This window comes from Lithobates pipiens, unplaced genomic scaffold, assembly GCF_037356315.1.
Source record: "Lithobates pipiens isolate NorthernLeopardFrog02 unplaced genomic scaffold, aLitPip1_a1.2 Scaffold_23, whole genome shotgun sequence".
In the NCBI taxonomy this organism is placed as follows: Eukaryota; Metazoa; Chordata; class Amphibia; order Anura; family Ranidae; genus Lithobates; species Lithobates pipiens.
This window is the reverse complement of record NW_027507785.1, coordinates 197,728,048-197,748,803: the sequence shown is the minus strand read 5'-3', so window position 1 is coordinate 197,748,803 and position 20,756 is coordinate 197,728,048.

Here is a 20,756-nt window from a genome sequence, read left to right as displayed (position 1 = left end):
ACTATCAAAGCAAGCAGAGAGGGAATATGCAAAACAGGACAGTGTCAACTTGTATCGTCTTCGTTAGCAATCTAACGAGAATATGGAAATGAGAGCGAATGATATGAGCCAGGAAAATAATTGCGCCACTTATCTTGCTTAACTATTACTTTGCCGCTGAAAATATATTAATATTTGTGGGGGATCTTATGCATAAAAATGATATCAATATTGTATGGCTTTGCACACATTCAGATGCTTAAATGCAAAGACAAAATGTAATGATTTAATGACCTCACCTGAAATTAGAAAATGAATGTATGGTATTTGATGCCGTGTTTGAATGTGCAGTGTGTCCTCTATGCTAGCTGGTATTTTAAGCTTGAGGAGGATTGGCAGTGCCAGCTGGTGGCGTGCTTCTATGAGATTAATGGACAGAGGGCTAGCTGAGAGCAGAGAAATGTATATTCCTGTAACATTTTCTTATATATCTGTTGATGCCTTTAAAAGTGTATAAATAGCCCAAAGTCTAGTTTAAGTTTGAAGATTCTTCAACCCACTCCCACTGACATCACACACATATGGAATAAGATCCTTTTTCCATTTGCACATCAGAAACTGAGCTGTCACTGGCTCCCATTCACATGATCACTGTCTGTGACCGGCTAATACAGTGATCTCAGTTTTAGAACCCTCCCCATCTCTTTCTCCTATGTGAAAGATGTCTGTAAAAAAATCTTAAACAAAAGAATAAATAAAAAGAAAATAGCTAGATCAGGGCCTGAATTAGGTTAGTGTCAGTGTGATTGGTCAGTGTCAGTGTTAGTATCAGTAGGGTTGATGTACTAAAACTGGATAGTGCAAAATCTGGTGCAGTTCTGCCTAGAAAGCAATCAGCTTCCAGGTTTTCTGTTAACCACTTCCTGCCCGCTGTAATGGCCGAAAGACGGCTACAGCGCAGGCCTTAATTACCAGGCGGCGCTCTATGTGATCACTGAGTCAATGAGACTCGGCTGATCACAGATCAGAGTAAGGGGCAGATCCGACCCGAATCCCGACATGCGATTTGACATGTGAAATCGCCAGCTATTGCCGGCAAAGTCCTAGTTCGAATCGGTGCAACACTGCATTGATTCTCAAAAGTAGTTCCTGCACTTTGGGCCGATTTCAATAAACATCTGTGCATAAACCTGCACAGATGTCTCTGAAACGCTCCCGTAGTTGGACTGACATGCAGGTTAGAAATCGTGCAAGGTCAGCTGAACTCGCACGATTTCTAACCTGCAGTCAGTGTGAACTTGGGCTTAAGACTCATTTCACACTGGTGCAACATTGGATCCGAATTGTGAGAGCACAAGTCACATTACATGTCAAATTCAATGTTCCCCTATGAGAATCGTCCTAACTGATCCAACACCAGTTGCTCTGACTATATATAGAAAAGGTTCCTGCAATACTTTGGTCTGACTTTGATACAACTTCAATGCCATAGAGTGTAAAATGTCCCATTAAGTCACAACAAAGTCAGACTGAAGTTGCAGGACAAAGCCAGATTAGAAGTCGTGCAATTTTCATGTTGGAGCAGTGTGAACCTGGGCTTAGATGGGATTAGAAAAAAAAAATGTTTTACATTTTGAATCATTGTCGGTGTCAATACCAGTGTTAGTGTCAGTGTGTTTTAGGTAGAAAAAAAATGTCCCTATTGTTTCTGAGCCCTACTAAGAGGAGGCAGGGGTAGGAGAATTTATTTGGGTTGTTCTTTGGTGGTGGGTCATGATATTGGCAACAATTATACAACTAATATTTAAAAATGATTATTTTTTTTACTATTTTGGGCCAGAAATTTGGAAATATACATTTACATTTACCCCTAAATGAAGGCTTAATTTTCTGGGGAAAAAACTACGTATAATTCACCTGCATACAATATTTAGTCGCAAATTTTTACTAACACATGCCAAAGTTGAAAAACAGAGTTGAGGCTTTAAGGCTATGTGTGACCCGATGTTAAAGCGGGAGTCCACCGGGACTCCGCGTTTTTTTTTTTTTTTAAAAGCCAGCAGCTACAAATACTGCAGCTGCTGACTTTTAAAATAGTGACACTTACCCGCCCAGCGCGCCCGCGATGTCGGCACCCGAAGCCGATCTGTAGATCGTATGTCGGGTGCTGCCGCCGCCATCTTGGGTATGGGAATCAGGAAATGGAGCCTTTCGGCTTCATTTCCCGGTTCCCTACTGCGCATGCGCGAATCGCGCTGCGCAATAAGGACGGTCCCCGCTGCCTCTGGGATCTGTGTGTTTCCCAGCAGGCAGCGGGGCACTTGCGGAAAGGGGCGGGCACTTGCGGAAAGGGGCGTAATATACGCCCCTTTCCGCAGAGAGCTATCCCGGAAGTGGGTGCAGAATACCTGTACTGTACAGGTATCTGCACCCCCCTCCCCCCTGAAAGGTGCCAATTGTGGCGCCGGAGGGGGGGAGGGTTCCGATGAGCGGAGGTCCACTTTAGGGTGAACCTCCGCTTTAAGCAAAAAATATATAATAAGGGGTTTATGAAAAAAAAAATATTATTTGTGAATGTCTCAAGCATTTACACAGTTGCCATAAACAATCCCAATAATTTGTCTAATATGCATATTTTTAGAAAATACCACATTAGGGCCACTAGATGGTGTTGATGATCATAGGAAATCCATTTATTAGGCAAGTTACAGTGGCTATTTGAAATGGCTCTGTTAACGCTTGAGACTTTCACACAGTCAATTTTTTTGTATAACAGACTCCATAGCACTTACTTGTAAACTTGTAGAAAGTAGACATTCCAAGGTATTTAGAAAGAGGCCTTGTGGCCACCATTTCTAAAAATAATTTTCACTCTTTTTTATTTTATTTACTTCTATTTTAGTTTCCTGTCATGAAGTATACCTGTGTTTCTAAAACATATTAGCCCCTTAAAGTGGTTGTAAACCCTGTTACACCACTTGTACCTATAGGTAAGCCTATAATAAGGCTTACCTGTAGGTACTGTAAATATCTCCTAAACCTGCATGGTTTAGGAGATATTTACCATATACACTTGCGCTGATGTCATCGGTCCATGTGCACTAAAGAAACGGCTTGATTGTGACGTTTCTAAAGGGCTTGTGCCGTGACAGTTGGCTCGTCGTTCCTGCTCCGGCCAATTACAGCACGGGAGCTTGCGAACCAGGAGATAACTCCGGGGGACATGGCACCGGTCATAGCGGTGTGCGGGGACCACTGCAGCAGCTTTGATCTAAGGTAAGTATTTCATAATGAACTAGTATGTGATGCATACTAGCTCGTTATGCCTTTGTTTTGCAGGTTTTTTTTTATATATATATATGGGTTTACCACTTTAATGAAACATGAACAAAGCATATCCCTCTATAGTGTGTACTTGTCTCAATTTAGAGCATGACGTTTAATTTATGTCTACTCTTTCATTCCTCTACTATCAGAGTCACTTCTGACAAGTTTCCTGACACTAAAGCTCCATACATACACACTATCAGATTTTCTGCTGATTTTTGCCTTCAGATTTATGAAAACCATGTAGTGCAAGGGCCTGCCTTATTGCATACAAATTGAAACTTCTAAGGTTTGTCCTCATATTATATGGTTTTGGTAAATCTGAAGAAAAACTCAGCAGAAAATCTGATAGTGTGTATGGGGCTTAAGAGAAAAAATGTGACAGGGGAGGGAACGCCAGCTGATTGACAGCCTCAGCTCTGTTCCTGTGTGCTGCGTGAAGGGGGGGGGGGGTGTCTCTTCCCTCCAATCAACTCTCAGAGCTCCCCTCACTGAACTCTGCAGTAGTGATGGCCGAACGGTTCGCCCGGCGGTCGTTTCGCGGCGAATTTCCGACATTCGCGGTCCGCACGTTCGAACGCCTTTTTCCGTCGTTCGCCGCGGCGGACTTACGTGTTTAATGTATACAAGAACTTTAACCTTTGGTGACACGTTTATCATGTGATACAGGACAGCCAATTGAGACATGACAGCACATGGACACTTGTACATTCCCCCTAACCTATAAATACACCCGATCCGGTGGCCATTTTACATTCTTTCTTCTGTTACGATAGGGACAGGTTCCTGTGTGGAGTAGGGAGAGATAAACCACTAGCTATTTGGTACACAAAAGTTCTTTTCAGGACTGGTATAGGTGTTAGGTGTTGATAGGTTTGCTGTGCTGCTGATTCTTGCAGCAGCCTGAGTGTCTTTTGTTAGTTTAGAGAAAGGGAAAGGACGGTGTATGCTACAGGGACAGCCAGATTAGTCTTTCATCATCATCATCATCATCATCATCATTAGCTGTTACTATCAAGGTCCACAAAAGAGCTGTTCCAGTAACCACTAATCGTTCTCTTTTTTTGCCAATTTGTATAGGGACAGGAAGGAAGCAGTGTTGTCAGGCAGTGAGGGTAATTTTAAAGACTTGCTGTTATTATTAGTTCCACAAAGGTTCTTTTCAGGACTGGTATCAGTGGTACAGTAATAGGCTTGTACATGTATAATATTCTTTCTTCCAAATATAGAAAGGATATTATACTTGACTGCTGCCCTTCTGCTGCAGTCTGCTAAACATTCACAACTCACTTGTTCCACAAAAGTTCTTATAAGGACTGGTAACTTGGTATAGGGTGCTACGGTACATAGGCTTGAGTGCGGTACAGTCTGCTGTTCTGTAAGGACCGCTATCGGTCCACAATAGATAGGGTTGACGTGCACCACTGCTGACCGCTGCCCTATACTGCAGCAGTCCTTCAGCGGTATAGGGACTGACGTACAGTCTGCTAATCACTAACACACAACCTGCTTGTTCCACAAAAGTTCTTATAAGGACTGGTAACTTGGTATAGGGTGCTACGGTACATAGGCTTGAGTGCGGTACAGTCTGCTGTTCTGTAAGGACCGCTATCGGTCCACAATAGATAGGGTTGACGTGCACCACTGCTGACCGCTGCCCTATACTGCAGCAGTCCTTCAGCGGTATAGGGACTGACGTACAGTCTGCTAAACACTAATACACAACCTGCTTGGTCCACAAAAGTTCTTATAAGGACTGGTAACTTGGTATAGGGTGCTACGGTACATAGGCTTGAGTGCGGTACAGTCTGCTGTTCTGTAAGGACCGCTATAGGTCCACAATAGATAGGGTTGACGTGCACCACTGCTGACCGCTCACCTATACTGCAGCAGTCCTTCAGCGGTATAGGGACTGACGTACAGTCTGCTAATCACTAACACACAACCTGCTTGTTCCACAAAAGTTCTTATAAGGACTGGTAACTTGGTATAGGGTGCTACGGTACATAGGCTTGAGTGCGGTACAGTCTGCTGTTCTGTAAGGACCGCTATCGGTCCACAATAGATAGGGTTGACGTGCACCACTGCTGACCGCTGCCCTATACTGCAGCAGTCCTTCAGCGGTATAGGGACTGACGTACAGTCTGCTAAACACTAATACACAACCTGCTTGGTCCACAAAAGTTCTTATAAGGACTGGTAACTTGGTATAGGGTGCTACGGTACATAGGCTTGAGTGCGGTACAGTCTGCTGTTCTGTAAGGACCGCTATCGGTCCACAATAGATAGGGTTGACGTGCACCACTGCTGACCGCTGCCCTATACTGCAGCAGTCCTTCAGCGGTATAGGGACTGACATACAGTCTGCTAAACACTAATACACAACCTGCTTGGTCCACAAAAGTTCTTATAAGGACTGGTAACTTGGTATAGGGTGCTACGGTACATAGGCTTGAGTGCGGTACAGTCTGCTGTTCTGTAAGGACCGCTATCGGTCCACAATAGATAGGGTTGACGTGCACCACTGCTGACCGCTGCCCTATACTGCAGCAGTCCTTCAGCGGTATAGGGACTGACGTACAGTCTGCTAAACACTAATACACAACCTGCTTGGTCCACAAAAGTTCTTATAAGGACTGGTAACTTGGTATAGGGTGCTACGGTACATAGGCTTGAGTGCGGTACAGTCTGCTGTTCTGTAAGGACCGCTATCGGTCCACAATAGATAGGGTTGACGTGCACCACTGCTGACCGCTGCCCTATACTGCAGCAGTCCTTCAGCGGTATAGGGACTGACGTACAGTCTGCTAAACACGAATACACAACCTGCTTGGTCCACAAAAGTTCTTATAAGGACTGGTAACTTGGTATAGGGTGCTACGGTACATAGGCTTGAGTGCGGTACAGTCTGCTGTTCTGTAAGGACCGCTATCGGTCCACAATAGATAGGGTTGACGTGCACCACTGCTGACCGCTCACCTATACTGCAGCAGTCCTTCAGCGGTATAGGGACTGACGTACAGTCTGCTAATCACTAACACACAACCTGCTTGTTCCACAAAAGTTCTTATAAGGACTGGTAACTTGGTATAGGGTGCTACGGTACATAGGCTTGAGTGCGGTACAGTCTGCTGTTCTGTAAGGACCGCTATCGGTCCACAATAGATAGGGTTGACGTGCACCACTGCTGACCGCTGCCCTATACTGCAGCAGTCCTTCAGCGGTATAGGGACTGACGTACAATCTGCTAAACACTAATACACAACCTGCTTGGTCCACAAAAGTTCTTATAAGGACTGGTAACTTGGTATAGGGTGCTACGGTACATAGGCTTGAGTGCGGTACAGTCTGCTGTTCTGTAAGGACCGCTATCGGTCCACAATAGATAGGGTTGACGTGCACCACTGCTGACCGCTGCCCTATACTGCAGCAGTCCTTCAGCGGTATAGGGACTGACATACAGTCTGCTAAACACTAATACACAACCTGCTTGGTCCACAAAAGTTCTTATAAGGACTGGTAACTTGGTATAGGGTGCTACGGTACATAGGCTTGAGTGCGGTACAGTCTGCTGTTCTGTAAGGACCGCTATCGGTCCACAATAGATAGGGTTGACGTGCACCACTGCTGACCGCTGCCCTATACTGCAGCAGTCCTTCATCGGTATAGGGACTAAGAGTTTTGTCACAGGGTCATTTAAAAAATGACAGGCAGAGGAAGAGGCAGGCCCTTCCGCAGGGGTGGTAGGGGTAGGGCAGGAGCAACAGGCTTGAGCCAAAGTGGGAAGTTGCAGAAGGTGCGTTCAATTACTTTAAAGGATGCACCAGACTTGGTTGAGTGGCTCGCTCAGCCTTACTCTTCTGCACCCTCCTCATCCTCTCGATCTGCACCCTCTTCTTCACTCTCTGCTATGTGCACCCCCAAAGACACTACCACCAACAACACGACCACCACCACCACCACCACATACCTTCCGCTTGAGTCACTGGAATTATTTTCCGATCCATATCAAGAGGACATTTCTGATGCGCAGCCACTCTTGGTATTGGATCAGGAAGAGGAGGTAGCAACAAGCGCTACTCAGCAGTCTGACGCCAGTACCCAGATCAGCCCAAGGAGGAGGTTGGTCCCCGGTGTTGCTGCCTACTCCGAGATCTCTACTTATAGCGGTGGGGAAGGTGACGTTGATGATGACGTGTCTAGTGATGTCACGTGGGTGCCCACAAGAGAGGAAGAGGAGGGGAGTTCAGAGGGAGATATGGACCAGCAGATAGGGAGGAGAAGCAGCAATGACTTACATTGCACAGCAGGGACAAAGCAGACTGCAAATGTATCAGGAGCGAGTCATCGACCATGTACGGTCACATCTGGCGCTCCCAGGACACCGGCACATGGCTCCGCAGTGTGGGCTTTTTTTAACGTGTCCGCTGCTGACAATAGCGTTGCCATCTGCAATCTTTGCAGTCAACGCGTTAGTCGCGGTAAGCCCAATACTCACCTAGGGACGACCGCCTTAAGAAGGCACATGAGCAGCCATCACCGAGCCCAGTGGGAGCAACGGAACACACAAAGCCACACTGCAGGCTCTCACCGTCCAGCCTCGTCTTCTACTTCTCCTTCTCCTCTCTCCTCACAATTGTCCTCCACTCCACCTTCCATCACGCCAAGCTCACATTTTTCTGCAAAAAGGCAGGCTTCCGTGGGCCTAATGTTTGAGCGTAAAAAAATGATGACGCCGGATAACCCTCTTGCCCAACGGTTGGCGGCTGGCTTGTCAGAACTCATAGCCCGCCAACTACTGCCATATAAACTGGTGGACTCGGAGGCCTTTCGCAAATTTGTGGCCATTGGAACACCACAATGGAAGGTCCCAGGAAGGAAGTATTTCTCAGAGAAGGGCATCCCAGAGCTATATGGCCATGTTCAGCGGCAAGTGAATGTATCTCTGGCACACAGTGTCGGTGCCAAGATACATCTGACCACAGACACGTGGTCTAGCAAACACGGGCAGGGAAGGTATATCAGTTTTACTGCCCACTGGGTGAACCTTCTGACGGCCGTCAAGCATGTAACCCGTGGCACCCGTGTAGATTTGGTTTTACCGCCACGGATTGCATGCAGGCCTGACTCTTCTTCTCCTCCTCCTACTCCATCCTCCTCCCTCTCCTCCTCAGCTGCCTCCTCCTTTTCCGCTGCTAGCGTCTCTTCCACTGCACCGCCCAAGCTCCCCAGAACCTATTCCACATGCCAGGTGAGACGTTGCCATGCCGTGCTGCGTCTGTTGTGCCTGGAAGCAAAGAGCCACACTGGCCCGGCACTCCTTTCAGCTTTGCGTTCACAGGCAGATGAGTGGCTAACACCGCTCAATTTGACAGTTGGTAAAGTGGTGTGTGACAACGGTGCCAATCTGCTTAGCGCATTGAAACAGGGCAAAATCACGCACGTGCCGTGCATGGCACACGTCTTAAACTTGGTCGTGCAGCGATTCCTTGTCAAATACCCTGGGGTCCAGGACATCTTGCGGCAGGCAAGGAAAATCTCGGCCCATTTCAGAAGATCTTACACGGCCATGGCTCGCCTTGCTGACATTCAGCGGCGACACCATCTGCCGGTCAGACGTCTTATTTGCGATTGCCCGACGCGATGGAACTCAACCTTCTATATGCTTGATAGGCTGCTCCAGCAGAAACGTGCAGTTAACGTCTACCTGTATGAACTCTGCGAAAGAAACGGTTCTGGGGAGCTGGGTTTTTTTTCACCGCGCCAGTGGCTGCTCATGCGCGACACATGCAGACTTCTGCGGCCATTTGAGGAGATCACCAAACTGGTCAGTCGCAGCCATGGCGCCATCAGTGACATGGTACCTTATGCCTTCTTTCTGGAGCGTGCATTGCGTCGTGTCATTGATCAGGCTGTGGAGGAGCAGGAGCGGGAAGATGAGGAAGTCGCAATGCTGGATGAATTCCCAGGGGGGGCTACTCTATCTGAGACAAGTCAACAACAGGAGTCTGATGAGGAGTCAGAGGAGGATGGTGCCGGGGCGGATGAGCAGGAGCAAGAAGAGCATGCTTTAAACCTTTCTGGGATCCCTGTTGTGCGAGGATGGGGAGAGGAGAATGAAGAGGACGACATTATCCTGGATGATGAGCAGGAGCCAGGCCACCACACCGCTTCCACTTTAGTGCAAATGGGGGCCTTCATGCTCCAGTGTTTTAATAGGGACCCCCGTATAAAAAGCATGAGGGTCAAGGACCAGTACTGGGTGGCAACGTACTTAGACCCCCGGTACAAACACAAAATGGCGGAAATGTTACCGCCGTCGCAGAGGGCTGTCAGAATGCAGCACTTCCAGGCCTTGCTTCGAGAAATGCTGCATTCTGCTTTTGCGTGCGCTGGCAGAGGAGCAATTCCCACTCCCAGAGAAGGATTTGCGGGTACCAATCCAACAGCGCCTGCAAGAAGAGGCCGGTTTGAAGATGTGTTGGTGACTTCGGATATGAGGTCATTCTTTCAGCCGACCCATCGACAGGTGTCATCCGGATCCAGCATCAGGGAACGCCTAGACCGTCAGGTGTCCGACTACATTGGGTTAACGGCCGATGTGGACGCTCTGAGGAGTGATGAACCCCTAGACTACTGGGTGGGCAGGCTTGACCTCTGGCCAGAGCTTGCCCAATTTGCAATCGAACTGTTGGCTTGCCCCTCATCCAGTGTCCTGTCCGAAAGGACGTTCAGCGCAGCAGGGGGGATTGTGACCGATAAGCGTACTCGCCTAGCTCACCACAGTGTTAACTACCTCACATTTCTAAAAATGAATGAGGCATGGATCTCGGAGGAATTCAACACATGTGACCAGTAGACCATGTATATGTCTATAAACTATTTTTTTAATCAAGCACACAGACCTTCTTAATTCATTTGGCTCACTTCCTTGACCCAAAAAAGCACACCGTACTATATGCCCCTACCCTCCTCTTTGAAGAGGTTGAGCGGTGTCATATTTCTACTGGGGCTGCTTATGATATCCCTGTGCTGTGCTGACTTCCTCCTGGGGGTTCTTATTATGAAGGGATCACACTATCCCTGTGCTGTGCTGACTTCCTCCTGGGGGTTCTTATTATGAGGGGATCACACCATCCCTGTGCTGTGCTGACTTCCTCCTGGGGCTGCTTACGGTGCTGCTGTCAGCGCTGTATGTCACGGTGCTGCTGTCAGCGCTGTATGTCACGGTGCTGCTGTCAGCGCTGTATGTCACGGTGCTGCTGTCAGCGCTGTATGTCACGGTGCTGCTGTCAGCGCTGTATGTCACGGTGCTGCTGTCAGCGCTGTATGTCACGGTGCTGCTGTCAGCGCTGTATGTCACGGTGCTGCTGTCAGCGCTGTATGTCACGGTGCTGCTGTCAGTGCTCTGTATTACGGTGCTGCTGTCAGATGCCTCTATCACGGTGCATGTGTCATTCCGGTATGTCACGCTGCTGGTGATCATCTCCTGCACCCTCTTCTTTGCCTACCCTGGTCCCTGACCTTCCCTCTCCTCCATTGCCTTCATTAGCTCCATAGTCCTGAATTGTTAGAACAATTTCCCAAATAAAATAAAAATGCTTGTAGTTATCGATCCCAAATTCACCTCATACATGTATTATGTCATTGTCCAGATGGTGGGACTACGTTTTACCCCCTAATAATTACCACGTGGCCGCAAATTCGACATGAAGGTTTGCAAAGTTCGCCTCCCATTGAAGTCAATGGGGCCCGCGGCGAACGTTCGGTTTCGCGAACGTTTGGGTCCGTTCGCATTTCACGTTCGCGAAACGTCCCGTCGGAAGTTCGTCCATCACTACTCTGCAGTGTGACATTTCAGCTCTCCCCCCCCCTTTTTTTTTTCTCTCAGACAAGCTGTATACATTATGGACTTTAAATGGCTGTAGAGAAAAGAAAACTGCAGATAAACAGGTAAAACTTTTGTAGGATGATTTGTTTCAGCTCTGTGTATCACTTGAGGTCACTCATTATATGTAAGGGTTTACAACCACTTTAAATATAACTGGGAACAACACGTTGTTTGCAAATATGATATCTTACCACTGTTTTTTATTTTCCTGTGTTCCAAAAGCTGTCACTTTATTTCATGTCAGAAGACCCACAAATTAAAAAGATGACTTTATTTTAAACTTATTTTACAACTGGGCTACAAACTCTTCCCTGTAACACTTATTCAGTCATTGGGAAGTTAGAATTTAACTGTCAAGCTTGTATAAACCTTGAAATCTTTTCTTTGTGTTTAAAATGCTTCACCCTGAATACAGGTAGTCAAAAATGTATGCAAGGATTAAAAGTTCAAACGTTTGTAAAATAGGGGGGATTTGCTTTTACAATAGCAGAGCTATATAATAGGTTCCAGGGATGTCCTCTCAGCTGCAATCAAGGCAAGGCAGACATCAGTAAAATCTCTATGCTACTCACAGTCAGTTTGCTGTGGAAAGGTGGAAGTGCAGCATGAACTGATGAAAACAGACCTGCTTACTACAGCGGGTAAGCATGGGGCCTAAGGGTAGCCTAAAAGGGACCTACTGAGGAGCAGAAATTGTGTTCTCTGCTGAGTCAGGCAGGGATACACCCCATGGGGGGAATAAGGTCAATATGCTCAGAACTACTCATTGTTTTTATGCCGTCTACCAAAAAAAAAGCATAATTGTGATTTTCTAACACTAAAAATGCATTTTGAAGCAAATATCTTTTTTCAGGTTCTATAATCTTAACCACCTCAGTACAGTGCAGTTACACCCCCTTCCTGACCAGACCAATTTTCAGCTTTCAGCGCTCTCACACTTTGAATGACAATTACTCAGTCATCCAACACTGTACCCATATGAAACTTGCGTCCTTTTTTCCACACAAATAGAGCTTTCTTTTAGTGGTATTTAATCACTAGTGGGTTTTTTATTTTTTGTGCTATAAATAAAATAAAACATAAATTTTGTGAAAAAAATGCCTTTTTCTTCGTTTCTGTCATAAATTTTTGCTAATTAGTAATTTTTCTTCATAAATTTTGGCCAAAATTTATACTGCTACATATCTTTGGTAAAAATAACCCACATTAGTATATATTATTTGGTCTTTGTGAAAGTTATAGAGTCTACAATCTATGGTGCCAATCACTAAAAATTCATCACTTCTGATCAGGCCTTCAGTACATCAGGTGTACCTCATTTCTTGAGACTCTAACTAGTCAGGAAAGTACAAATACCCCCCAAATGACCCCTTTTTACAAAGTAGACATCCCAAGGTATTAAGTAAGTAGCATGGTGAGTTTTTTTAAGTTGTCATTTTTTCCCACAATTCTTTGCAAAATGAAGATTTTTTTTTTTTTTTTTTTTTTTTACTAAATTGTCATATTATCAGGTTATTTCTCACACACAGCATATGTATACAACAAATTACCCCCCAAAATACATTCTGCTACTCTTCCCGAGTACGGCGATACCACATGTGTGAGACTTTTACACAGCCTGGCCACATACAGAGCACCAACATCGATGTAGTACCTTCAGACGTTCTACGAGCAAAAATGACGCATCTCATTTCTCAACCACCTATTACACTTTTGAAGGCCCTGGAGTACCAGGACAATGGAATTTCCCATAAAATCACCCCATTTTGGAAAGCTAACACCCCAACGTATAATCTGTGAGGCATAATGAGTCTTTTGAATGGTTAATTTTTTTCCAGAAGTTTTTGGAATATGTGGAAAAAAATTAAAACGCATTTTTTTTTACACAAAATTGTCAATTTATAAGATATTTCTAACACATAGCATGTATATAGCAAAAATTACACCCCAAAATACATTCTGCTACTCTTCCCGAGTATGGCGATACCACGTGTGTGAGACTTTTACACAGCCTGGCCACATACAGAGCACTAACATTGATGTAGTACCTTCAGACGTTCTATGAGCAAAAATTACGCATCTCATTTCTCAACCACCTATTACACTTTTGAAGGCCCTGGAGTACCAGCACAATGGAATTTCCCATAAAATTACCCCATTTTGGAAAGCAAACACCCCAACGTATAATCTGTGAGGCATAATGAGTCTTTTGAACGGTTCATTTTTTTCCAGAAGTTTTTGGAATATGTAGAAAAAAATTAAAACGCATTTTTTTTTTACACAAAATTGTCAATTTATAAGATATTTCTAACACATAACATGTATATAGCAAAAATTACACCCCAAAATACATTCTGCTACTCCTCTCGAGTATGGCGATACCACATGTGTAGGACTTTTACACAGCCTGGCCACATAGATGGGCCAAACATTGAAGTAGTACGTTCAGGCGTTCTAGGAGCATAAATGACACATCTTATTTCATTCCTACCCATCACACTTTTGAAGGTCCTGGACCACCAGGACAGTGAAATTACCCACAAAATGACCCCATTTTGGAAAGCAAACACCCCAACGTATATTCTATGAGACATGGGCTGCAAATAGGTACTCGGGTACTCTGATGGGCTGGAGATAGGTACTCGGGTACTCAGATGGACTGTGACAGGTACTCGGGTACTCAGATGGACTGGAACAGGTACTCGGGTACTCTGATGGCCTGGTGACAGGTACTCGGGTACTCTGATGGCCTGGTGACAGGTACTCGGGTACTCTGATGGCCTGGTGACAGGTACTCGGGTACTCTGATGGCCTGGTGACAGGTACTCGGGTACTCTGATGGCCTGGTGACAGGTACTCGGGTACTCTGATGGCCTGGTGACAGGTACTCGGGTACTCTGATGGCCTGGTGACAGGTACTCGGGTACTCTGATGGCCTGGTGACAGGTACTCGGGTACTCTGATGGCCTGGTGACAAGTACTCAGGTACTCTGATGGCCTGGTGACAAGTACTCAGGTACTCTGATGGCCTGGTGACAGGTACTCTGATGGTTTGGTGACTGGTATTTGGGTACTCTGAAGGGCGGTGACAGGTACTCAGATGAACTGTGACAGGTACTCGGGTACTCAGATGGGCTGTGACAGGTACTCGGTACTCTAATGGACTGTGACAGGTACTCGGTACTCTAATGGACTGTGACAGGTACTCGGTACTCTAATGGACTGTGACAGGTACTCGGTACTCTAATGGACTGTGACAGGTACTCGGTACTCTAATGGACTGTGACAGGTACTCGGGTACCCTGATGGGCCGTGACAGGTACTCGGGTACCCTGATGGGCCGTGACAGGTACTCGGGTACCCTGATGGGCCGTGACAGGTACTCGGGTACCCTGATGGGCCGTGACAGGTACTCGGGTACTCTGATGTGCCGTGACAAGTACTCGGGTACTCTGATGTGCCGTGACAGGTACTCGGGTACTCTGATGTGCCGTGACAGGTACTCGGGTACTCTGATGTGCCGTGACAGGTACTCGGGTACTCTGATGGGCCGGGACAGGTACTCGGGTACTCTGATGGGCCGGGACAGGTACTCGGGTACTCTGATGGGCCGGGACAGGTACTCGGGTACTCAGATGAACTGTGACAGGTACTCGGGTACTCAGATGGGCTGGGACAGGTACTCGGGTACTCTGATGGGCTGGGACAGGTACTCGGGTACTCTGATGGGCTGGGACAGGTACTCGGGTACTCTGATGGGCTGGGACAGGTACTCGGGTACTCTGATGGGCTGGGACAGGTACTCGGGTACTCTGATGGGCTGGGACAGGTACTCAAATACTCTGATGGACTGTGACAGGTACTCTGATGGACTGTGATTGACAGGTACTATGAGGGGTGGTGACAGGTCCTCTTTATTGGGGGGGGGCAATCAGTATGTTTGGTGTACACTGTATGCGGTAACGAGATGTTACCGCAATCTCCTCCTCACACACGATCGGTGTGTGAGGAGGAGAACCCGGTAACATCCCGTTACCGCGGTTTGTTTACATTTTAGTGATCGGCTGTGAAAGGATCACAGCCGATCACGTGGGTAAACAGCCAGCCAATGGCTGTTTACCAGTGTCGGTGACGAGCAGTGTTCCCGGGGAACACGCCGTCACCGACGTGCACGCGCAGCGCGCTCGCGATCGCGCGCATGCGCCGTGCACGTAGGGGGTGTGACCATCTGTGATCGCCCGTGACTTCATCACGGCCGATCACGTGGTAAACAGCCATAACGAATGGCTGTTCACCCCCTTCGGTGGCGAGCGGTGTCTCCGTGACACGCCGCCACCGAAGAAACAGGGATGCGCGCGCACGATCGCGCGCATCCCTGTTTAAACGGGAGGCCGTCATATGACGGCCTCCCGCCACAATAGCTGCGCCGCCTGGCCGTCATTTGACGGCCGGCGGTCAGCAACTAGTTAATGTAGTATTAAACCCAAAAACAAAAATGTATTATATTGCAGTTTACAATTTCTTAGAGGTGGTGACCGCATTCATTTTCTTTTTTTTTTTATCAGGCTTTTTTTTTCCTTTATTTTCCCCTGGTGCTCCAGCCATTAAGTCTGTAATTTTTATTTTTAACAGACCAAATTGTCCAGAAAAAATAGCAGTTAGGGTTGAAACAAACCATTTAACCACTTCAATACTGGGCACTTTCACTTCCTTCCTGCCCAATTTTCATTTTTCAGCGCCGTCACACTTTGAAGGACAATTGCGATGTCATGCAGCATGGTACCCATATGAATTTTTTATATTTTTTCTTTTTTGCAAATAGAGCTGTATTTCAGATTTAATCACAGCTATTTTTTATTTTGCTAAATTAGTGAAAAATAAATGTTGAAAAAGAAAAAAAGAAGTGTTTTTCTTTGTTTTTCTTATAAAATTTTGCAAATAAATAATCTTTCTTCAAAAATTTTGGCCAAATTGTATTCTGTTCAATTTCTTTGGTGAAATTAACCCAAATCTGTACCTGACCTTGTCTGTTTAAATAAACGCATCAAGTTTTAAAAACATACTACTTCTATATTTCCCCAACGTATCCAGTTTTTACATACTCTGAGCAGTGCTTGGCTATTTATTGGGCCCTGGAGGAAGCCACCATCCCTTAGGCTCTGGAACCCCTCAGGAGGAACTGATGAGACCTCCCTCTCTTCCTAGGATAACCATCCATTTCCCTGTTTTCTTTGAATGCTGCTTACCTTAAAGCAGTAAGGTAAGAAGTTAACCTGTTTCCCCGAAAATAAGACCTAGCGTGATTGTCGGTGATGGCTGCAATATAAGCCCTACCCCCAAATAAGCCCTAGTCCTTGTAGGTCTTCTTTTCAGGGTAGGGCTTATTTTCGGGGAAACAGGGTAGGGCTTATTTGGGGTTAGGGCTTATATTGCAGCCATCACCAACAATCACGCTAGGTCTTATTTTCGGGGAAACAGGGTATTACACCTGCAGGTGTCATCTTGCACTGAAGACCCACAACACAAAAAGTCACAACATCACTTGTTGGTTGCCAGTTAGCACCTTGTGATTTGCACCTTGCACTTTTTAATGGTTGGAAGATCTCTTCTGGATTGTGATTTACTTGCACTACTTGCACTTTGATATATATGGACTTTTGCTATGGGATTATTTTTCTTATGCATTGTGATTACATGAACATCCAATGCACCACAGTCACTTCATTTGCTAATATTGCACTGATCACCATTGTATTTATGTTGAAGCAGTTGATTTTTTCTACATATCAGTATATGCCAGTGTGTTAGTTCTATAACATTCACTGTCATTTATCTCAGCACTTCATATGTATTCATTTATTTTGGAGCGCAACACCAATTTTAGTTTTTTTTCCATATAATTTATTGTGGGTATTGTTTGACCCATACGGTGGCTGCTGCACCATATGTATTGTCATAGCTAACTCCTCAGTAACACGGGCATATTTCAAATCAGTGTTTATTATTTAGTCTGTAGGAAAATTATAAAGTCCACAAACTATGGTACTGTATATATAGCTGAAAATTGATCACTGTACTGACGGCCTATCTCATTTCTTGAGGCCCGGAAATGGCAAGTAAACAAATAATCCCCAAATGACCTCTGGAAAGTAGACATTCCAAGGTATTTAGTAAGAGGCACGGCGAGGTTTTTTTTTAAAGTTGTAATTTTTTTTTTTATCACAATTTTTTTTAAGGTTAACAAAGAAAAAAAAAATAGGATATTTGTACTCACCGTAAAATCCTTTTCTCTTTCGTTCATTGACGGACACAGCTCCTTTAAATCTTGAAGGGTTATATTGCCACCTTCAGGAAATATAACCCTAAGGTCAAGATTTAAAGGAGCTGTGTCTGTCAATGAACGAAAGAGAAAAATATTTTTTTCACTTTTTTTTTTACATACTGTCCACAATGCAGTGCACCATAATATAACTGGTGTGACGATGATCACTGGACACTGACACTGACTGGTGACAGTATGTAAAAAAAAAAAAAAAAAAGGAATTTTTTTTCAATTTTTTTTCTTCTTTTAATGATTTTTTTAACCACTAGCCGACCAGCTGGCACAGTTATACTATGATAAAGTGGGGGGGGGGGGGGGAAATAGGCTTGGCGCTATACCGTTTAGAATTTAAAATGTAAAATTCAGATACGCAATAAGCAAGAATTTTCCAGCGTGCTGGATAATAAAAATGAAATAAAATTAAAATTGAAAATAAATAAATATGTGTTACCAACTGGTATAAATGTGCTTGTCAATGGATGTCAACAAAAGATTATTGTATCTTAGAGACCATAAATGTCATAGAAATCATAAATTAATGAGCCATAAATCAATTAAAGCAACATACAGTTACTAAATGCCAATAATAAAGTGCAAAGTGCCAGTGAACAAATAGTGTTAGTGTAAATACAATCACTAGTAATGTAAAAATGAACTATAAAGGTAGAAGGTGAAAACCATTAGTATGAAGATTGGAATATAAAAAATATATATAGTCCGATTATCTATTCCACATGTCGGATCCTCACATGGTGCAACTGTGATTAAAGGTGCGTACAAAAGTAATTACATAAGATAAAAATACAAAGTGAAAAAAGTGTGATAAAATTTAAAAAAATATATAAAAATATAAAAATAAAAATAACAATAAAACTATAAAATATAAATATATAATGCCGGAAAGACTATATTTATATTTATATTTATATTAACACAGGTGCATTGAACAATCACCTGCCTAGCCTAATACGTTCAGTATTACACTAATAGAGGGCATTCCCTCAATCAAAATGGCGGCGGGATTCTCCGCGCATGCGTGGTGGCACATTACACCCTATATATAGAAAAAGGTGTATGCAGATGACCGCTCCAGAGGACGTCTTTGATGACGAAACGCGTAGGGCGTGGCCAGACAGCATACACCTCTAACTCATACGGCGAGACAGCCGAACGGGATCTTTCCTTCCTTTCCTTTCTAAGCATATACGAACGGATGTTTGTGAGTAATTTTGTCTATTTAATAAATACGAATTTTTAAAAACATACTACACCATGGATATGCCTCTTACTCATTACATATAATCGAGCACGGCATACGAACGGAGGAACGAGGGTCTCCCAGAACCACAATAGAGGCAAGCCAGAGAGCAACACAGTGGCTGATACTGTGAAGGCTGATCTACCCCGGACGGGGTCATAACTCTGGTGAGAGCAATTGCATAAGTGGTCACAGAGCACCGGGAGCAACAGTTGAAGTCACCTTCCCTCTTTCGTTCACCTCCACTTATAGAGGATACCCCACTATTTTACCACCATTTTGTTCATTTTTATTTTTTATTTTTTAGGACACCATTTTTTGGGACATTATTTACCATCAATTCTATCTCATTTTCTATTTTTACTTTCAGTTTTAGTGTTATTTTTATTTTTATTTTTATATTTTTATATATTTTTTAAATTTTATCACACTTTTTTCACTTTTTGTATTTTTATCTTATGTAATTACTTTTGTACGCACCTTTAATCACAGTTGCACCATGTGAGGATCCGACATGTGGAATAGATAATCGGACTATATATATTTTTTATATTTCAATCTTCATACTATTGGTTTTCACCTTCTACCTTTATAGTTCATTTTTACATTACTAGTGATTGTATTTACACTAACACTATTTGTTCACTGGCACTTTGCACTTTATTATTGGCATTTAGTATTTGTATGTTGCTTTAATTGATTTATGGCTCATTAATTTATGATTTCTATGACATTTATGGTCTCTAAGATATAATAATCGTTTGTTGACATCCATTGACAAGCACATTTATACCAGTTGGTAACACATATTTATTTATTTTCAATTTTAATTTTATTTCATTTTTATTATCCAGCACGCTGGAAAATTCTTGCTTATTGCGTATCTGAATTTTAAATTTTAAATTCTAAACGGTGTAGCGCCAAGCCTATTTCCCCCCCCCCACTTTATCTCTTTGTTTCCACCCCCATTGGGTTGAAATTAAAATAGGGGCCGCTCTTACCAGAATCACAATCCATAGCGCGACCTAAACCCCCTCGCTTTTAACAGTTATACTATGGCAGGTTGGCTCAGATCACCGTAGCTGTACATCTCTCCTTTAAGATGTGACAGCAGGCATGTGTGTACCGCTAGAGGCACGCAAATGTGCCCGATGTGTGCCCCCAGAGCTGATGCGCATTCCTGGTGTGCGTGATGACAGCCGGGCACCCGTGATTGCTCTTGACATAGAAAGAACCAGGATCTGTGTCTGTAAACACAAATCCCAATTTTCTTGGGAGAGGAGGGAGATTGTGTGTTCATACTAAGTATCAGTCCAATCCCCCCTACAGTTAGAACATACCCAGGGAACACAGTTAACCCCTTGATCGCCCCCTAGTGTTAACCTCTTCCCTGCCAATGATATTTATACAGTAATCAATGGCTATTTTTAGCTCTGATCGCTGTATAAATGTCAATGGTCCCAAAATAGTGTCAAAAGTGTCCAATCTGATTGCCCCAATATTGCAGTCCTGATAAAAATCGCAGATTACCGCCATTACTAGTAATAAAAATAATAATAATAAAATGACATAAATATATGCCCTATTTTGTAAATGCTATAATTTTTGCACAAACCAATCAATATACGCTTATTGCGATTTATTTATTTTTTTTACCAAAAATATGTAGAAGAATACATATTGGCCTAAACTGAGAAAAAAAAATGGTTTTAAAAAAATGGGATATTTATTATAGCAAAAACTACAAAACATAGTGTTTTTTTTTTTTCAAAATTGTTGCTCTTTTTTTGATTATAGCAGAGGTGATCAAATACCACCAAAAGAAAAGCTCTATTTATGGGGGAAAAAAGGACATACATTTTGTTTGGGTACAACATTGCACAACTGCGCAATTGTCAGCTAAAGTGACGCAGTGCCGAATCGTAAAAAACCTGGTCAGGACGGGGGCAAGTGGTTAAACATGCTGTGACCATAGCAAT